The sequence below is a fragment of the Lygodium microphyllum genome, chromosome 10 (assembly GCF_053477565.2).
Source record: "Lygodium microphyllum isolate KBCC chromosome 10, Lygodium_microphyllum_v1.1.10, whole genome shotgun sequence".
NCBI lineage: Eukaryota > Viridiplantae > Streptophyta > Polypodiopsida > Schizaeales > Lygodiaceae > Lygodium > Lygodium microphyllum.
In genome coordinates, this window is record NC_141144.1 from 3,286,353 (window position 1) to 3,308,207 (window position 21,855).

The following is a 21,855-nucleotide window of genomic DNA, read 5'->3' on the forward strand; positions in this document are numbered from 1 at the left end:
TACTACTGTTGCTCTATCTCAATGACTTGTAGATGCAATGAACTGAAGAAAATCAGTCATTTACTGTTGCTCCCCTATCTCAACAGTTTGTAGATGTTGTCACGTGCTATTGATTGGTCTTCTCTTGCCCCTGGTTGCCTCAGAAGGTCCTCCAATGGCTGCAAATCAGACCAACAGTATCTCTCCCCCCCTTTTAGAGGCTGAATACACAAAAAATGCCTCTCTCCTGTCTCTAAAGACGTTTTTCAGCCTTGCATGGGTATTTTTGACAAGTGGTAACCTTCCCAAATAGTTTTTTCAGCATTATCCATAATTATATATTTATTTTCAGTCTTTAAGTACTGAAAATTAATCTAATAATTATTTCGATGCCTTGAAAAATAATATGGCTAACCACTTATTAAATTGGCTAGGAAAATTCCATTCTCGAGTGTCTTTGCACCATCTTTGACCATGAGATTGGCGTTAGGTACCATTAAACACCACTTTCCTAGTGCCACCAACTAACACTTATGGCCAAATGAATGACCTAGACCAACAACTGGCACCAAGTACCACCAAGTACCTGTGCGGCATAACTTATAGCAACTTTTGCCTTTGACATCCCGTGATTTTCTTAAGTCCCAGGCTCGTAAGTTTACTCTAACCCCAGTTACACCTCACATGTGCAACATTTACTTAACGATCTTGTGATTAGAAATTAATCCACATGTTAATTGTGGTTTCAAAAATACATGTCCTCATGACATATCATATATCAAAGAGACTAGGAATTGACTCATCTCATTCCCAAGGGTAGTAGGAACAGATTGGAGATCACACAAACCACAATGGAGGGCAATCACTATGCTTGGAACTATCTACAAGTTCCTTGCAAAGCCGATCAGTCTCAAACTAGGCCTCTTGATGTTAGAATTTATCCACCCCACCCTAACATGCTTTGTCTAAGAGCTTAGCATAGCATCTTGGACAACATCTTCAACTTTTGGGAGCTCATGGCTCTTGCTTTTGCCAATAGTAACAAGAACCTCATTGTGCTCCTCCTCAACTTCGAGAAGGCATATGAATGCATGTATGGAAGTTTTTGGAGGTCATCATGCTAAGCATGGGATTTCTAGAGTGATAGATTGAGGGAATTGCAACTCTTTAGTGCTTTACACAACCATGTTTTTCTTGGTGGGGCGGCCAGAAGAGAGAGGTGTAGAGCTAAAAATGCATTATAAATTGATTAGCTCTTTATTACAGCCACAAAACTCAAATTACCAACCTTTCATTAAAAAAGAAATGTGTCTCTAGAGAGTGTTGTTGTCCCATAATCCAAACCCTAATTTGGGAGGATTCACATATCTATAAATAGACAAGCTGCCCACCTCTCAGTCTCATTCCTATTTTGCACATTGTTGGTGCCATGTTTCTACGCTCCACACCCGGTCTTCCCGAGGACATCTCAGTTTGAGTTGTTGTCCATAGCCAAGCACCTGCATCTAGCCTCATCATCAGGCATCAAGTGATCAGGCATTTGTTTGCTGCTGTCCTGGCCTGTGTTCACAGCTGTTACTTGCTGTTCAGCCTTGAGCTGACAGATGCCAGCTTTGTCCTAGTGCGTGGCGACATCAGACAAGTGCATTTTGCTGTTCTCTTGCAGCCCCTTGACTGCCACGTCATCTACAGCAGCTGCATTTGCTGGCCTGTCTGCCATGTCACAGTGCCACATCAGCAGACCAAATGCTTTTGCAGATTTTTGCAGTTGCTTGATTGCCATGCTAGCACACCAGGCTGCATTTGCAGTTTTCTTGCCCTTCTTCTCATCTGACACTCTTCATTGTTCATTGTCTCTGAGTTACCCTAACCCTAATTTTGTTATTTAACAATTTGTGCTTGTTGTACAATTGTGTTTTTTATTTGTAGACGAGTATTTCTTTACATGGTATTAGAGCTAGTCTCAGAAGAAACCTAGGCTCTCAATCGGAGAGCTCGTCATCAAAAACAAGAACATTGGAGGAAAAATGACTTCATACACTTCCACACTACTTCAGTCTCTAGAAAGTCCTATGTAGAGAACCAAGCAGGGCTTCATAGCATGCCTAGCAAGGTTCTAACACTAGTGGAGAGACATCTGACTGTGATGGTGCCTACAAAGCCTATGAGATTCCACAAGCTGAGTATGATTTTATCCTCATCATAGTAACATGGAACGGGGACGTGGTCGGGGACGGGGGACGGCTAAAAGCAAGGAATGGGGACGGGGGGTGGGACGTGGGAGGGAACCGCATACATAAATAGCATTTGAAAATGTATGCATATGATGTGGTGGATGGATGTGTGAGCATAGTAATAGGGGATGCCCATTTTGTAGCTTCCCCTCCCAGTCCCATCCCCATGTTAGAGCCCCCTCTCATGGTAATAGGGGATGGCAATTTATTATTCTTGTCCCCGTGGGCCCGTCCCTATTCCCATCCCAATGCCCAAAACCGGTCCCATGTTACAGTGTGTGTGGGTGAATGTATACTACCAAAGAACATGCAAAAAAACCACCCCCTAAAGGACACCCACTCCCAAAAAAAAAAAAAGTCCCTTAATAGGGGACGGGACTGCTGTTGGGGATGAGACGACAATGGACGTCCCCATCCCATTTTGGCTTCCCCATTTGACCCATCCGTTCAGGACAATGTTTCCGCGTTCCGGGGCCTTGGGACGGCTGTTCCCTGTTACTATGATCCTCATGTATCGAGTACGACAATAATTGGAAGGTAACATTGTTTATTCACTCTTAGACTTTGCACACAGGTCTAATGATTTTCTAGGAAGGACAGAATCTCCTTATGACAATATGATGGTGATATTCAAGAAGAAGATACTCTTTAATCTATTGATAATGGTCCAAGTCCTAAAGAGGATAGATACTTTTATATAAACACAAGAAGAGGTACATGTGAGAAAAATGGAAAATTTCCTTCTTCAACCTTTCCTTCAAGTTTTTTTTCTCAAAGTAGGAATGAAGTAGGTGCTTCATCATTTCAAAGATCACCATCATTTCAATTTCAAAATCATTCATCCCCATTCACTCCCTTCACGTCTTCACCACAATTTCAAATCCCATCCATCCCACTCTTTTCTTCCACTCCAGCTACATCTATATTTACACCATTTTCCACATTACCATTTACCATTTCGCTTGTCCAACCACACAACACACTAGGGAGATCTTCAAACATAGACATATCCTATCCCAATAGGTCCTCTGCCTTTGCACAATCAGGCGGTCGAGATGTACCAATGGTAGGGGTTTATCTCCAACCCACGCTTTCATGAAGACCTATACACACAGGCATCCTACACGTGTGTTTCAAGCCCCACCCTATTCTCCCATCTCTTAGGTGGCCACATAGTTTGCCAACATCACAATACCTACTAGGGGATTTTACACTGTTTTAGCATGTGGGCCATCCACACGTCAATAACCTCCTTTAGGGCATGCATCCAGAGTCACCATGTTAGGCACTTGGATACCTCATGTGGCATGTAGTTATCCCTTGTTTTATCCTATGCCAGCCTACCTATCCTTCTCCTCAAGCCATCCATCCATTTGCATCAGTCAAGTATGCGTTATGGATAAGACTGGATTTAACGGGTCTAACTTTACCACGTGGTCTAATTTGATGCAGCATGTTTTGAATTCCCAAGGCTTGTGGAAACTTGTCCAAGGGTAGGAGCCCTAGTGTGACCCTAGCTAGTTCTTATATCAAGTAGTTTACTCTTGGAAGAACAGAAATGCCATAGCTATAGTCTAGTTGTTGTATGGTCTTAAGCTTGAATTTCACTTTAAGCTCCAACACTTTGACCTTGCATTTGAGCATTGGACACATCCAGTCGAGCTATGGGGCTCGCAATTGTACTTGATGAATCAACCTTGACCATGAGCTCCAAGAGTTAGGAATCACTCAGTGAATTGATTTGATTATTAAGTTGGCAAAGTATAGACGATTGCTCTTGCTGAATTCACTACCATTGGCTTACCCAATTCAACAAATGATCAAGTCACTCTGTTCATGAACAAATTGCCACAACGATACTTCAATTTCATTCAACGAGTCATCTCATAGCCCCAGTTACCCACCTTCTATGAGTTTGAGTGTCAACTACTATGCTACGCTCGATTGTTCGATTAATTTCAAAGAAACCTTAATATTTAGAGGGGGCCTTGACTTCCAAGAAGGTGAAGCAAAGTGGTGGAAAGAACAAAGCCAAGATTGAGTTGGATAGTGAGGAGAAAAGTAACTCCCCTCCAAGATTGGAATTGGGTTGGCAAAATGTTCCCAAAAAGAATAATTACTATCAATATTGCCAAATGGTTGGTCATTTTGATGATGAGTGGTGTTGAAAGGCCAAGGGTACTAGACCTTGTTCCCCACCTAGGAACTTGAGCAAATCAGGTGAGGGCTCTTCAACCCCACCTCCACAGTTGAAAGGGAAGCATCCTCCACCTCAACATGGTAGATCCACTGCTCACACGTTGGCAAGACCATCTGTCTAGGGGTTAATGTGATTGGTCTACCCATGCCACTACTATGGTCCTCAGGCACCCCTTGTCTTCCTTGAGGATAGACTTGATGAGTCCCCATTTATGTTTGAGTTGCCCTCTACATCAAGTGCGCGGCCAAAAGCATTTGAGCCCACTTTTCCTAGAGATCCTCCAATCAAGTGGATCATGGAGCCTTCTACCAATTTAGATGTCAATCACATTGAGTGTAGACCTAAGACGCTTTCCACTATTTATCAGTTGATTCTTGCATTGCATGCTCTAGCCTAGATTCTCTCTTGCATTGCACATTTCTGCTCCTAGTTTCCTATATCTTTAGTTTGCCTACCTTTTGGCAATGGTAAGACTCCAAAAGGCAATACACCGCACTCACTAACACTTTTTTGAAGTTGAGGTATGCATGTTTTCTCATCTTATGTGGTATTTTTTTGCACCCAGCTTATCTCTACAAGTTGGCACTAATCCTTACGAGACATATTGGTTTATTGGAGCAAAGATTCAAATCACTCGGCACACATTGGTTGCCCTTCCTTGATGGGACTTCACATTCTGGACCAGCAAGGAGTCTTCTCCTCTCGGGGCAGAGTTCTTGCCTTCTTTGAGGCGACCTTAGAGGCCATTCATTTCATAGGTTTTCAGTTGGACATGCAGTTCACTCTTCTTCTTTGGGTTTTCAGTTGGACATCTCAGTTAAAGTTTCCGTCTACAGCTTGGTACCTACATCCAGCCCCATGACTAGCCATCAGGCTAGTTAGCTGCTGTTGAGGCCTGCATTTACAGCTAGGCTTGCTGTCCAGCCTTCAGCTCACAGATCCCAACTATCTTCTATTGCCTGTTGACATCAGACAGCTGCATTTTACTACTATGTCATCATGCAGCCTACGTTTGCTGTTCTGTTGCAGCCATCTCACTCCCACATTGTCCACAGCAGCTGCGTTTGGTGGTCTGCCTGCCATGTCACAGTGCCACATCATCAAACTGCCTGCATTTTGCAGATTTCTGTAGTCACTTGACTGCCACGTTAGCGTACTTATCTGCATTTACAGTTTTTGTGCCCTTCTGCCCATCTGACATTGATTCAGCCTCCTTAGAGTTGTGTTTGCTGCTTCCAGACATCTTCAAAGACTATCTATTGTGATTCAGGATCTGTCAGAGTATGACACTCTCTCCAGCTCATACTCTTTGCCCCAATCCTAGAGACACGGGAGTTCAAGGGTCATTATTCACTTTGCATAGTTTGGTTGCTGCATTGAGCATCATAAATATTCATTAATTTGTTATTCATCTTTAGCATCCATTGTCTCTAAGTTACCCTAACCCTAATTGTGTCCTTTATCAATCAGTGCTTGTCATACGATTGTGTTTGTTATCTCTAGACGAGTATTTCTTTACAAGAGGTTCGACAATTGGTGGGACAAGGTTGTCCACTAGCTCTCTTCTTTTTTCTATTTGTAGCAAAGGCCATGAACTCTTTCTTGACAGGTTGTCCATCCCTGAGCTTGAGGAGCTCCTTGTGTTAGAGATCATTGCCCGGTCGGACTGCACAGTCCAGTCGGACTGTCACGTGGCAGTCCGACTTGCTGCAGTACAGTCAGCTGCATTTAATGCAGCCGACCTGCATTTTCTGGCGCCCAGATTTTTGGCTATTTATAGCCGAGTTTTCAGTCTTCTGCCTACATTCTTCTGCTCGCAGATTACAGGCTGGTGGCTCGCGCAGATTCCGTCTCTGTTCGCAGATTTCAAACAGGAGACAGTGCAGACTGCAGCGGACTTCGAGGTGAACAGCAGGTTGCATCGCCGAGGTGGAGACACGCAGTCCAGTGCACTGCACCCGTGTATATATCTGCATATCTTTGTATACAGCACACTTTATACAACAGATCTTCATCTTCTATTGTCTCTTTCTCTCTCTTCTCTCTCTCTCAGTCTTACGCTTCCGCACCGCTGCACTCTGACATGGTATCAGAGCAGTGTTGAAGGGCTGACTGAGTGCAGAACCAACTTGAAGAGGAGTTTCTCTCGCGACACAAGGCTGCGTTTTCAGCATTTGAGGGCAGGCAGGAGGGTTGCGCCTCGGAACAAGGTTGAAGCGAGCGTGGGCGCGCGGGAAAGGAGTCCAGGTGGTGGATTTGCTGCTGTTTACTGGTGTTTGACGAGGAGGAAGTTTGAGTTTTCAGCTTTCAAGTGCAGGTTTTGCTTTTTCATCGCCTCCGGCGGGTGAAGTTTCGGGACGCAGAAGAGCCCTAGCAGACTGCGCTTTCACAGTCAGAGGGGGCTGCTTTTGCGTTTGTGAAGGCATTACAGGTGAAGATGTCTACAAAGATTGACTTGGAGTTCCAAACGATTATGGACCGGAAGGTGCCTGTCTTACCGGCTCTTCCCGTAGATCAGAAGCTCGATGGCGACAACTACCACATCTGGCGTGTGATGATGTTGGCCATCCTTGAGTCCTACGATTTGGTGGAGCTTGTACAGGAGGAGATCGACCGGCCCTCGGTGAGAGATGAGTCCAAACTCTCTTCCGATGCTCGTGCAGAGTTGGCCAAGGCACAGTCTCACTGGGACAAACTGAATGCAAGGATTCGTTCCTCTCTTTTTCTGTCTTGTACTACAGCCGTGATAGCTCACATCGAGCACTTAACGGTGGCTCGGGAGATATGGCTGGAGCTTGATTAGATGTATAACCGGATGATCCTTATGAAGTAGGTTTCTTTGGAGGTTCAGATGCGGATCTTGTCCGTGAACAAGTCTTCTTCGTTGCGGGAGCATATCAACAAGCTTAGACAGCTTCAGATACAGGTTCAGAATGCGGGGAAGCCGATTTTCTCCGAAGACATGGCGATCACACTCTTGTCCCAGTTGCCGCCACAATTCGGTGCTTTCTACTCCGCCCTTATTGCTTCGGGGCGGGAGTCCACTCTTCGGTGGGAAGAGTTGGTTGCTATGGTCTTGGACCAAGAGGAACAACTAAAGGGACATAATACTTCCAAGTCGGAGGCACTGACAGGTCAAGCCTCTGAGAAGAAGGGGAAGGACCAAAAGAAGAAGAACGGGGATAACAAGTCAAAGAAAGACAAGGACAAGGACAAAGAATCCACATGCCATATTTGTGGAAAGACTGGCCATTGGAAGAAGGATTGCCCTGACAAAGATAAGAAGGACACCGACAAGAAGGACACGAAGGATTCTGGAGCGGTGGCTGCACCCTCATCAGCTGCATTTCTTCATCTAGCTGTCATTGAGGACTCTACACCGAATGCTTCTGATATTGCGATGATAGCTCCTCAGACTCGAGAGTGGATCGTTGACAGTGGTGCCTCTCGGCACACGACTCCTTCATCAGATGGTGTTGCCAAGTTGCGACCCTCGCGTGGGCAGATTCTCATTGGAGATAGCTCTTCAGTGTCGATTGTAGGATGGGGTGAGATGCATCTTATTCTAGATGGACGCGGCGGTATCCATACCTCAGAGGTCTTGCATGTACTAGGTTTAGGATATCATCTTCTGTCAGTTCATAAGATTTGCTCCCTTGGACTTTTGGTGGAGTTTGACAGTGATTCGGTGCGAGTCCTTGATCGTGGGTCAAGGAAGGTTCTCTCATCCGGATATGAGGAGAACGGCAACTATAAATTGAAGTCTTCCACCGCCCTCTCTACTCTTCTTCTTACCTCTGAGACATTGTCAGAGCTATGGCATGCTCGGTTTGGTCACCTCAACTATGATTATCTTCGGAGGGCGTCATGTGGACAACTTGTTCGCGGGTTGCCGGATATAGTGGTGAGCCAGCAGCCATGCGTCTCCTGCATTCGTGGGAAGCAGCATAGGGATGCCATTTCCCACAAAGCTTCGCGGCGGTCTACTTCACCGATGGAGCTTGTATCTACGGATCTTTGTGGCCCTATGAGGAACGAGTCCTTGCGAAGGGAGCTTGTACTTCATGTTGATCGTAGATGACTACAGCAGGATGACATGGGCCTATTTCTTGGCATTGAAGTCAGAAGCTTTCTTCCACTTCAAGGATTGGCTTCTCTTTGAGGAGAACTGATCAGGTCGGAGATTGAAGACCTTGCGATCCGACAAGGGTGGTGAATTTGTTTCTAATGAGTTTGCTTGTTTTTGTGCAGATAAAGGTATTCACCAGGAGTTTGCTAATACCAACACTCCTCAAGAAAATGGCATTCTTGAACGGAAGAACCGAAGCGTGATTGAGATGGCGCGCACCATGATGGAGCACCGACAGACACCTCAGTTTCTGAGGGCCGAGGCTGTGGCTACTGCAGTCCACATCCTTAACCGATTCCCCACTTCGGCCGTTGATGGGATGACACCTTTTGAGGCTTATTTTGGGACTAAGCCCGATGTTTCTTATTTTAGGGTCTTTGGGTGTGATGCCTATCTTCACATTCCCAAGGCTCATCGTGATAAATTTGAAGCAGCTTCCCGAAGACAAGTATTTGTTGGCTACAGCTCCCAGTCCCAAGGCTATCGTTTGTATGATCCCGTCAAGCAGGATGTGTACACCAGTCGAGATGTTCGGTTTGTGAAGGTTCCGACCATACCAGTGGGGGTGAGGAGCATCCCGTTCTTGGAGATCCAGGGGAGAGTTGGGCTCCTGCTACAGTTCCTTTGGAGCCCACGTCTTTTGATTCTGATTCTGTTTCTAACACAGAGTCTACTATTCCACCGGTCACCCCCGAGATTACCACCGGTGGATATCCTAGAGTCTTCAGTTGATGGAGAGAGACGAGGGCAGGTCCGGCCTCCTCCTCGTTGGGCCCGTGACACACTCCGTGATTCAGGGATCGAGGGGGTCCCTGAGGAGAGGGGACCGCAGGATGGTCCGCGGCGGTCACGGAGACACCAGGCACATTCTACGGAGCTTGTTTGATGTAACTATTGTTTGATGACCCGTGTTATGCAGGATCAAGAGCCCACCTCCGTAAAGGAGGCTTTACAATCCGCACCATGGAAGAAAGCTATGGAAGCCGAGTTGGAGGCTATTGAGAGGAATGGCACTTGGTCACTCGTGACAACCCCCCCGAATAAGAAGGCGATTGGCGTCAAATGGGTCTTCAAGACCAAGTACCTTAGCGATGGTTCTTTGGACAAGCACAAGGCTCGCCTTGTTGCTAAAGGTTTTGCACAGCGCCCAGGGATTGATTGTCATGATACTTTTGCCCCCACTACTCGTATGGCGACTATTCGAGCTGTTCTTGCCTTGGTTGGCCATAGGAGATGGCCTGTCTACCAGTTGGATGTGAAGTCGGCCTTCCTCAATGGTGATTTGAAGGAGGAGATCTATGTCGAACAGCCTCCTGGCTTTGGATCTTCAGATGGGAAAGTCTACAGGTTGAAGAAGGCCTTGTATAGCCTCAAGCAGGATCCGCGTGCCTGGAACGAGAAGATTGATTCGTTCCTTCAGTCACGGTCGGGATATCAACGTTCTAAGGCCGATCCGCAGCTTCATGTACACACTTCCGAGGCTGGTTATGTGCTTTTTGTGTTGTATGTTGATGATTTGATTGTCACAAGTGATCATGCACAGAAGGTCCAAGAGACGAAGGCAGCTTTACATCGGACATTCGAGATGACGGACTTGGGTCTACTCCATTTCTTTTTGGGCCATGAGATTTATCAGTCTCAGAGGGGGATCTTCATCTCTCAGCAGAGATATGTACAGGAGCTCTTGGTTTCTTTTGCGATGGAGGATTGTCGGACCATTTCTACTCCTATGGATCCGAACTGGAAGGCCACTTCCCATTCAGCTTCTCCCATGGCGGATGCTTCCCGCTATCGTCAGTTGATTGGATCATTGATTTGGCTCCTCAATACTCGTGTTGATCTTTGTTTTGTTGTTGGGCTCTTGGCAGGGTTTATGAGTAAACCTTAGACGGTGCATTGGCAGGCTGCTCAGAGGATCCTTCAGTATTTGAGGGGGGCGTCTGATTTAGGGATTCATTACCCCGCAGGCACAGGTGGTTCCGATCTTGTTCTTGCAGGTTGGAGCGACTCGGATTGGGCCGGTGATGTGGACCACAGGCGGTCTACTACAGGTTACTATTTTACCTTGGGTGCAGGTGTTATCTCATGGAGTAGCAAGAAGCAGCCCACGGTAGCCCTTTCGTCTACTGAGGCGGAGTATCGGGCCGCGTCTTCCACCACATGTGAGACTGTGTGGCTTCGGAGATTGTTGGAGGAGCTTGGCTGCCCCCAGACTCGTCCTACTTTGCTGCAATGCGACAATGAGAGTTGCATTGCCTTGGCCCGGTTTCTGTTTTTCATGCCCGGACGAAGCACATAGAGATCCAGTACCACTTCATCAGAGAGAAGCTTCTGGATGAGACCATCACCGTGGAGTACTACAAGACGGAGGACAATCTTGCAGATTTGTTTACGAAGGCACTTCCCCAGGCTCTACTTCGGAGACATTCCAGATCCCTCAGGCTTCTGCCCCGCCCAGGCTCTGAGAGGGGGTGTTAGAGATCATTGCCTGGTCGGACTGCACAGTCCAGTTGGACTGTACAGTCGGACTGCCACGTGGCAGTCCGACTTGCTGCAGTACAGTCGGCTGCATTTAATGCAGTCGACCTGCATTTTCTGGCGCCCAGATTTTTGGCTATTTATAGCCGAGTTTTCAGTCTTCTGCCTACATTCTTCTGCTCGCAGATTACAGGCTGGTGGCTCGCGCAGATTCCGTCTCTGTTCGCAGATTTCAGACAGGAGACAGTGCAGACTGCAGCGGACTTCAAGGTGAACAGCAGGTTGCATCGTCGAGGTGGAGACACGCAGTCCAGCGCACTGCGCCCGTGTATATATCTGCATATCTTTGTATACAGCACACTTTATACAGCAGATCTTCATCTTCTACTGTCTCTTTCTCTCTCTTCTCTCTCTCTCTCTCTCTGCGTTCTCTCTCTCTCAGTCCTACGCTTCCGCACCGCTGCACTGTGACACCTTGATGTGGAGTTTGCAGATGATACTACTGTTTCGTTGGACGGGGATGAGATAACTTTAGGACCTTTGTAGTGGTCGTGGAAATATTTTGTAGAACATGTGAGACTAAGCAGCTGGAATTGCGACCAAATGAGGATTTTACCTGGGTTCTCCGGGGGCCATACTAAGATATCTTAGATGCAATGTGTAGATTGGCATTACTTCAGAGCACTTTAACCCCTCTTCTTTTGAGTATCACACAAAAGCTCCTTCATAGAAGCTCGGCAAGGCTTTCAATAGCATGAAGAGTGGGGGTACCCAACTAGGTTCTTCTAGCAATCATATAGTACATTAATTCCAGTTGGACATTCTCTGGATCACACATTGTCTAGGTGAAGCACCTTGTCATGAACTTTATTTGGTTAGGGTGAGATGGGAACCTTGCTAAGAGTGAAGGGGGCTTGGGATGTCTTTATACAACCTAGATCTAGAGGAAGCTTGGGGATCATTGACCAAAACAAGCAAAGCAAATTATAGTAACCAAAAAACATGTTTTGTCATGGCAAAACGTGAAACCTCAAAACACGTGAAACGATTTGTTTGTTTTTGTTTTGCAAAATAGGGTTGCAAATCGATAAAATTTCTACAAAACATTTTTTTAAAAGGGTTTCTTTTATTAAAAAGACCATGTGAGCTGTTTTTCTTTTACATCTCCTGCTTTTTCCACCCTTTTTGCATGCTCAATCACCTCCTCCTACATCTGTTCCTACTTTGTTTCGTTTTGCAAAATGGGATTGTGAAACGAAAAAGTTTTTAAAGGGTTTCTTTTATTGAAAATATATGTAGGCTTGCCCCATCACCTCCTTCTTGCTGTGTGTCTCCTTCTTGCTTGCCCCATCACCTCCTCCTCTTTGTGTGTCTCCTTCTCCTTGTGTGGCTCATCCTCCTCCATCTCTCCCTACTTCACCTTTTCCTCCACCTCCATCTCATCTCTTCCTCCTCCACCTCTTCAACACACTCATTCACCTTAGTCTCCACCTCAAGTGAAATGGCCTCCCCACAAGGTTTTCACTCATGAACATCAATTTCTACTTGTATGTTGTAGCCTATACATTTTGACTCGTGAGTCATGAATGCTAATTTTTAAATGAGCAGGTGAAATGGATTATTGGTCTCAAGCTTTTGACTTTTGACTCTCGGATCTAGGTGGAATTTCATTCTATGGATCTATTTTTTGTCCTCTATTATTTAGTATATAGTAATTTCAATTATTATAAATAAGATTCTTCAAAACCTCAAAACCTTAAGATAGCTAACGAAATGAAATCTTGAAACACAAAATAAGACCAAATGTTTCTTGTTACTATGAAGCAATGTCTTAGTTTGAGGTTATACGTAGTTGCTATCATTAGAGTGTGGAGATTTCTCGAGAGGGGACATCCTACTTTGGGGTCATTGCAACTAGCAGAGATAACATATGAATGTTCATGGTGGAGGGATGGTGGCTTTGACAAAAGCACATAAATTAGGGAGATTCGTAGGATGTTCTAGATAGAGGATGGTGGCTTTGACAAAAGCACATAAATTAGGGAGATTCGTAGGATGTTCTAGATAGAGGATGAGAGTAGTGACATGCTATGAGAGGATGCGGGGCATCAATCTAGGCAAGCCACCTTCTTGTTAGTGTAAAAATTACATGATGCAGTGTACAAAATCTAGCAAGGAATAGAGAGAACTCGAAGATGAAGAGTAACTTAGAGTGAATGAGACTGCTGAAAACACACTATGCAAAGTGAATACAATAACCTCAAACCTCCATGTCGCAAAATGGATTGGGGTAGAGATGAATTGGAGAGTGTGCTGTACTCTAAACAGATCCTGATATGCTGCAGGCAATCTCTATGTACAACCAGCTGCTGTGGAAGCAGATCAGACCATGGAATCTGTTTGGAACAGGCTGATGAATGGCAGTGCCAGCAGGGCAGCCTGCACAGTAGATGAAACATAGGCCAGTAGCTGAAAAATACTGATCAGGCAAATGCAACAGCTGGCAGCAAGGCAACTGCTGCAGGATGTACAGTAGGTGCTGGGTGGCAGCAGGCAGCTGCAAATGCAGCCTCCCACAGGCTGAATTTGGTGATATATGGCTTGGGCTGATGTGGGTGGCAGCTGACAGCAGCAAGCAAATGTGTAGACAGCTCCAACATAGGGTGTAGGTGATGGGCGGTAGCTGCTATGGAAGCACCTTAGCTGGGGCAGGTTGGATATGCAGTCCACAAACTGAGATGTCCTTTGTGCAGCATGTAGACAATTGTGGAATCAGGCACGAGATGATGAAGAATGAAGAGCATGTAGAACTGCAAAATAGGTTTGGACAAGTGGCTAGATTAATCTCTCTGTTTATAGATGTGATTTGACCAAAATTTTGGGTGTTTGCTTATGGGACACAACTTTGTAGTATTTTGGGGCTGTCTAAAATGAGCTAACGAAGGTTTAAACTGTAATGCACATTTTTAGCTTAACAACATCTGCTATGGTGAGGCATGGAGGAGGATTTGAAGGTGAGAGTGGGGGAGGTGCTAGAGGGTGAAGAGGGGGTAGTATCCAATGATGGAGGAGGGGGTGGGTGTGGAGTGGCAGGGGAAGGGGAAGGGGAAGGGGGGGGATCAGTGTGCTGTGGAGCGGCAAAGGGGGGGTCAGGTGGAGAGTGGTGTGTTAGGAGTGGGGGCGAAGATAGGCTTATTAAAGGAGGCCCCTTTACAGGTTACAATGGGATCCAAGAGAGTGGGTTAGGAGGAATCCAGATTCTATTCCTCAATAGGCCATGCAATATGGCCTTGTTTCACTACACTGTCAGGCTAGGAAGGAGGATTCAAATGAGCTATTTAAGAGTATAACCAATAGCCACTTCCCATTGGCACATGCAAGGCATCCTAGGAAGATATCCCTCTCCCCATGGCTATTAACTCATTGGAGCTTTGCAGTTAATGCATGGCTTGGATACAGTAGGGACTCCGATAGGTATGGAGAAGAGCCCTCAAGATGTCTTTCACACCACAACAGACATGATGGTTGCCACTTTGGGGGTTGTAGCTTGGGTCATAGGCAGAGCGCCTTTATATGAATATAAGGGTTTTCAAGGGAGCCACTCCTGTGAGAAGTTGAGAGGATCGAAGCTCAGCTGAGAATGCAATAGACAATGTGGAGAGTGAGGCCCGACACTCGATGCAATAGATTGAAAGAGTGTAGAATGAAAGTACAAAGTACAACCCTTAAACCTTAGGGTTGTAAGGGGTGTTCAGACCCGAAAGTGTGTGCAACATGATAAGTACCCGTAAATGTGCAACATAGACATATACAAAAAAGAGAATAAGTCTAGGGAAAAAAACCTCTTGTACAGAGAGTAGAAAGTACCCCAGTGTCCTACTGATCACCGACACTCCTCTGTGAGCGTAGGCGCAAGTGAAACCCAATAAACCCCCCTGGAGTGAAGAGTGATCAAAATACAAGGGTCATCCGCCACCAAAGGAGATCAAATTTAAAGCATTGCGAAATGCTTCAAATTTGTCACAAGGAAGAGCTTTGAAGATGTCTACCACATTATTGGTGGTAGAACAATAGACAAGGCTGATATCTCCTCCATGTAGCCTCTCTCTGACAAAGTGATAATGTATCTCAATGTGTTTCGTGCGTGCATGAAACACTGGTTTGCGTGCCACTACAATGGCACTCTGACTGTCACTGAACAAAGGAGTAGGCTCCATGATAGATACATCCAGATCAGCTAGCAAGCATCTAATTCATACACATCCAACTGTGGTAGTGAAAGCTACCTTGTATTCAGCGTCACATGACGACGTGGCAAGAGTAGACTGTTTCTTGCTAAGCCAAGATATGCAAGATGAGCCAAGGTGATGTGAATCATAATCACCAGTCCAATCAGAATCAGTGTAAGCATGTAAGTGCAATGGTCCCCCCTTGGCATAAAGCAATCCAAGAGATCTAGTACCTTGTAAGTAACGAAAGACATGCTTGACAACTTGCCAATGTGATATGCGTGGCTGATGCATATATGTGCTCAGGGCTGAAACTACAAATTGTATTTTCGGCCTAGTGTTGCATTGGCAGATAAGGCATCCAACTGATGGAGCATATGTGTGTATATCAAACAAATCACCGTCATCATGCAATGATAGCTTGAGTCCAGGTTCCATTGGTGTACAGACTGGCTTGCAATCCTATAAGTCAAATGTCTCAAGGAGTTTACCAATGTATCTTGACTGTGAGAAAACGATACCTCTAGCATCATGTATGATCTGAATGCCCAAGTAATAATGCAAAGAACCTAAGTCTAACATCTCAAAAGTTTGTTGTAAATTTTGTTTAAATGCTGAAATCTGATCAGCATGTATCCCTGTAAGCAAAAGGTCATCAAGATATAGACAACTGATCAGCATGGATCCCTCCTCTTTATATACGTAAAGGGTAGACTTTGATGAGCTGTTTATAAACCCTTGGCTGAGTTAAAAGATATCAATCTTTGCATACCAAGCTCTAGGAGCTTATTTCAAGCCATATAAAGCTTTTTTCAGCTTGCAAACCAAGTGTTCAGATCCCTCAACTACAAAACCAATGGGCTGCTGTATATATACTTCTTCATGAAGTTCCCCATGTAAAAATGCAGTCTTAATATTTAACTAATGCACAATCCATTCATAATGGGCAGCCAAAGCAACCATAGACCTGATGGTAGTCATGCGGAAGGTAGGAGCAAATGACTCCTCATAGTCAATGCCTTTCTTTTGTGCATAGCCCTTGGCTACAAGCCTTGTCTTATATTTGTCAATGGATCTATCTGCATTCCTTTTCAGCTTGTAGACCCATTTTGTTCCAATGGCTTTCTTCCCAATAGGCAAAGACACTAAATCCCATGTTTGATTCTTAATGATAGGATCAAACTTAGCTTGCATTGCTACCATCCAATGCACACTATGTTGTGCATCCTCAAAACATTCAGGCTCCTCATCATCAACTGTACTTGCTGCCATAACAAACTCCATGGTATGTGCAATATCATACATATACAAGCTTGCCTTCTAGTATGACCAGCCATGGGAGCATCCAAATGACTATCTTTCATAGTCTGTAAATACCATCTAGGCATTTGTCTTGCCTCCTGACTGTGCACAAGCAGTTGCTGAATTTCAAATTGAGCACTTTGCTGAATATTCAGATCAGGCAATGGCTAATTTTCTGCATTTTCCAATGGAGCAGTTGGTTGAACATTAAGTTCACTTGTTGAAACTCCAGTTGAATCACCAAATGAAATGGGCAACAGCCCTTCAAATACATCACGGGTAGCCTGATATGTGTCAAAACCACCAAAAGATAATTCTGATTTTTCATCAAAAACTACATCCCTATTGAGAAATACATTTTTAGAGACATGATCATATAGTCTGTATCCTTTGCTCTCACTGCTATATCCCACCAAAATGCATTTGACAGCCTTGTTATCCAACTTTTTTGGAAGTACCTGGGGAATGTGTGCATATGCAAGAAACCCAAAGGTACGAAAGTTCCCAATAGAAGGTTTCCAGCTGTTCCAAGCCTGAAAAGGCGTGACATTTTTTAATGCTTTGGTGCAGCATCTGTTCAAACATGGCAAGCACACATAACGGCTTCGATCCAAAAACTATGTGGCAAGCTCTTTTCTTTCAGCATACATTTGGCCATCTCCATGAATGACCGATTCTTCCTCTCTACAACCCCATTTTGCTATGGAGTATAAGCAGTAGTGAACTGATGAACAATGCCCTTCTACTTCAAAAAGAATTCAGCATAGAGTACATATATTCCCCCCCTCGGTCCAAACAGAGAGTTTTTACTTTACAGCCAGATTGGTTCTCAACAAGTGCTACAAAAGCCAAAAATCCATCATACACTTCTAACTTTTTCACTAAAGAATAGGCCTAGCAGAAGTGTGCAAAGTCATCATTAAAAGTTACAAAATAGTAACATCCACCCAATGAATTTGTCTACATAGGGTCCAAAATACATATGAGAGCACTATCTGTAACCTGGTTGTGGCTCTAAAAACAACATCACGAGAAAAAGAAAACTGATGTATTTTTTCCAAAATACATCCCTTGCACAATTGTTCAGGAGGTCTCTCCAAAAGAGGTAATCCATCTAGCATGTGTGTACGCCGTAAGAGCATCAAGCTACCAGAGTTCACATGCCCCATCATGCGAGCATGCCATAACTCCGCCTGTAACATAGCAAGAGTAAGAGTGGATGCTAAATATGCTAACAGATCAACTGAAAGAGAATCAAGCTCATATAACCCATGACATAGAGTGCCAGTCAAGACCAAAGTCATGTGTTCCTTATCTCGCACCATGCATCTATCATCATCAAAGGCGACCTATAATCCACATCATGCCAAAGAAGAAATAGATAGCAAATTCTTCTTTATACTTGGCAGGAACAAAGCGTCCTGTAAGCGGAGAATAGAGCCATCAATGGCTGTGACCACAATCTCCCGAATACCTCTAATAGGGTATGATACATTGTTGGCACATTGTACAGACTTACCAACTGGAGCTGCACCAACAGAAGTAAATAAATCTTTGTGAGATGTGATGTGCTTAGAAGCACCACTGTCAAAAAACCAACTGCCTGCATTCTCAGTAGAGCTAAATGCTCTATCATTCCAAGAAGAGCCATAACTACATGTATAAAAGCAATAGTCCCTGTCTGCAACAAAGGATGTTGACTCAGTAGCAGTGGAAGAAGCATCAGAAACAAACATCCCCGACTCCTTTTTCTTCTCCTTGGCTATGTGCTTTCTACACTCAGTGATATAGTGGCTTGGCTTCTTGCAATAATGGCATTTTCTCTTCTTGGCTTGCGTGCCTCCTGCGGAGCATTCTTTGCTTGGCTGCCCTTGCCCTTCTTTCGTGCCATAAAAGCCTGCTCAAAGGCTATGACATCCATATTACTATTTCTTCTTGTCTACTCCTCCTCCAAGAGCAAATTAACTAGTTGAAGAAAGTAATCGGTTGTGGGGATTGCAATCCTCGTGGCGAGGTTTAAGGCTCTATGGAAGGCCAAGTACGAAGGCGGTAATGAGTCCAATGTAGTAGATATCAGCTATACATATGAGTAATACTCATCGACATTCATAAGCTGCTCATGCAAGTCCTGAATTTTGTTCAAGTGATCCTGTATAGAATCACCCTCATCCATCTTCAGTGTCTCAAGCTCTTTTTTTAAGAAAGAGATCTGGGTCTCATTCTTACCAACAAACATCTGCTCCAAAGTTAACTAGGCTTCCCATGAAGAAGCTGCAGACCAAATGTGAGGGACAATAGAGTGTTGAACTGCCAATGCAATCAGCGACAAAGCCTATGCATCCCGTGTACCCCATGCTTTTTGAGCTGCTGATCTTTGGGGAAGTGGTTGAAGTGGAGCAAACTGAACAGGCTGAGGTGCCCGTTGTCCACATCTTCCTAGAGGAGTAACAGGAGCCACAACTCCAGGCCTAACTTCTTCTCCACTTACATAGTCCCAAAGATTCTTCCCAATCAGCACATTCTTCATCATAAAGGACCAAAGTGAATAGTTGTTACCATCTAACCTATCCTCCTTGGATACATAGGTAAATACATCACCTCCCTGATTTGCCATGATAATCAATGCCAAAAAGAGCAAAAAAGAGCAATGTCCAAGTTGGACCAACCTGGAAATCTCAAAATTTCCAGAAATTACAGCAAATAGGTTGCTGCAATTCACAAACTGAAGTTCACTCTATCAAAACTGTCTGTAATGCACACAGTCTAAGGTGCATTTAATGCTCAGCAACAGTGTAGAAGCAAATGCCCCAAAATGGTCAAAAACAGTCTATTTCAGACTGAAACTGCAGTACATTTGCCAATCTCTGAACTGACAACAAAAGCCCTAAATTTTCACAAAATCTCTGCATGAAATGTGTCCCAAACACTTGCAAATACAGAGATATGTTGCCCAGGCACAATTCTTTTCTTGTGAGTAAGATTTGAAATAAAAAATGATTTTTTTTAAATGTTCTTTTACCTTGAATTTGACTATTGTACTGGCTCGTAATGGAAGTGCAGTGGACCAGGTGTTGCTGAGGCGCGGCGAGGCAAGGGTGCTGGCAAGGCTGTACTAGTGGCACTGGGAGGAAGAGCGCCACAGGGCTGTGCACATCGGGGCAAAGGGCGTCTTAGTCCAAGCGGCAGGCATCACAATCCAGGTAGTAAGCAGCAAAGTCCAGGTGGCGGCAGGGCAAGAGGGGTCAGGCATCACAGTCCAAGCGGCAAGTGGCAAAGTCCAGGCGGGTGTTGGGGGAGCTTAAGGTGGCACAGTAGGCAGCACCGCGGGCGTTGGGGGGCAGGCACTAGGAGGAGCACCACAGAGCGGCGCTCAACATGCGCTGGGGGCGGAGCAGGCAAGCACAAATCAGGGCTGATTGCAGAGGGAGGCGCCCGTTCAGGGCGAGAGCTAATAGCACGTGAGCTAGAGGCGGGTAGCACTATCACAAGCAGCCTTGTACCTGGTGGAGATGCTCAGTAGGAGTTATAGCCCTAGCGAGACCTTCTGGGGGAGAGCTGAACTCAGCCCTAATACCAACTGTGAGAAATTGAGAGGATCGAAGCTTAGCTGAGAATGTAGTAGACAGTGTGGAGAGTGAGGCATGACACCCAATGCAATAGACTGAAAGAGTGTAGAATGGAAGTACAAAGTACAACCCTTAAACCTAAGGGTTGTAAGGGGTGTTCACACCGAAAGTGTGTGCAACATGATAAGTGCCCGTAAATGTGTAACATAGGCACATACAAAAAAGAGAATAAGTCTAGGGGAAAAAACCTCTCCTACAGAGAGTAGAAAGTGCCCCAATGTCCTACTGATCACCGACACTCCTTAGTGAGCATAGGCGTGAGTGAAACCCAACAACTCCTCATCATTGGCCAACATCTATGTATGATGCCCACTCCAGATTACTCATGAGTTGCAAGCAAAGTGGACCAAGGGACATTGTCATAGATGGGAGCTAATTGCTGGTATTATTGCTTTGAACATGCGCCCTTTGAGGTATAGCTATGGTATAGACCTCTAGGATGTCTCCGGTGCAAAGACTCTTTCAAGGATTTCGAGATCATCCATACTCTCTATGGGAGATGGGAGAGCCGATAGAGTGGTCCTGAGAGGATGAGGAGGAGGAGAGATGTAACGTGAACTTGGAACTCTGGCACCCGTTTTCACTTTCGGTGACTTTCCATAGGGTTGCTTGTACTTTGTATTTTACCTTAGGGGGATTTTCTGTGAGGTATTATTAATTCAATTTTCTTTTCTTTGGAAACGAAGTTTGACCCAAAGCCTCTATTTCCCATTTTAGCTCTTTGAGAACAGTAGTAGGGTATTATTTAATGTTGTATGGATGTAAGGGTTGTATATGAATTGTTTTTCTGAGAATGGGAAACAGTCAACATCTAGAAACTCAAACTCAAGGTGAAAGGATGATAATGGTAGGCATAAGAGAACCAATCATCAGGACTTCGGTTCTAGATTCCCTATTGTGTCTTTTCATGTGTTGCAAAAGATTCCAAAGCATAGATGTGTTGTTGCGACCTTGTCTTTGGCCAACTCTAACCTTTCCCCGCTTTCCCAACTCAACAATTCCTCTAGCTAATCAACAAAAAATCAAAATGTTTTGTGATAGTGGGCTACCTACTTGACGCACGTGGTAATGTAATCTGAATATTCCAAATGTGGTGAGTGATGATGGGCAACTCTACTTCATGGACCGATTGCAATGTGAATATTCCAAACATAATGGGCAACAATGAACAACATATGATAATAATGATAATGCCTGCCAGGTAATATAATGCATACATTACATTCCCACACTGTTGTTGGTGCACTTGTTTGAATGTTAGACGTCAAGGTCAGTTTATGACAATGGGGGCCAGAATGCAGATTTCAAACAAGTTTAAGGACAAACTAATAAACCGATCATTCTCACATCACAATACTAAATACACAGGTGAATTTGGTGAATATTGAGTCAACCTGTCATTTGGTAAGACACATCTGGAAATTTTGCAAAGACAGAGAGTGACCTTCCTAGAATGTCAATTGCATGGTCAAAATGGTAATCATCCCAAAACTTCTTCAAATGTCGGATACTTGAGCTAATGATCATGTGCTGAAGTTGAAAATTTGGTTTTTTTCCTTTGGTTTTCAGATTGCCTGGCAGTTTTATCAAACAATGTTTGAAAGGGTAGAATGGCTTATTTGACAGTCAGTTATCCACACTACACATAAATCAGAGCTGCACTAATAAAGAAGGATAA

The 21,855-nt window shown here is 44.7% G+C and overlaps 1 protein-coding gene across 4 annotated transcripts in view; it reads left to right on the forward strand.

Moving 5' to 3' along the window:
- Window positions 1–21,855, forward strand: part of EMB1441 (zinc knuckle (CCHC-type) family protein) — a 171,253-nt gene that overhangs the window by 120,241 nt on the left and 29,157 nt on the right. The gene's annotated exons all lie outside the window — the stretch shown is intronic.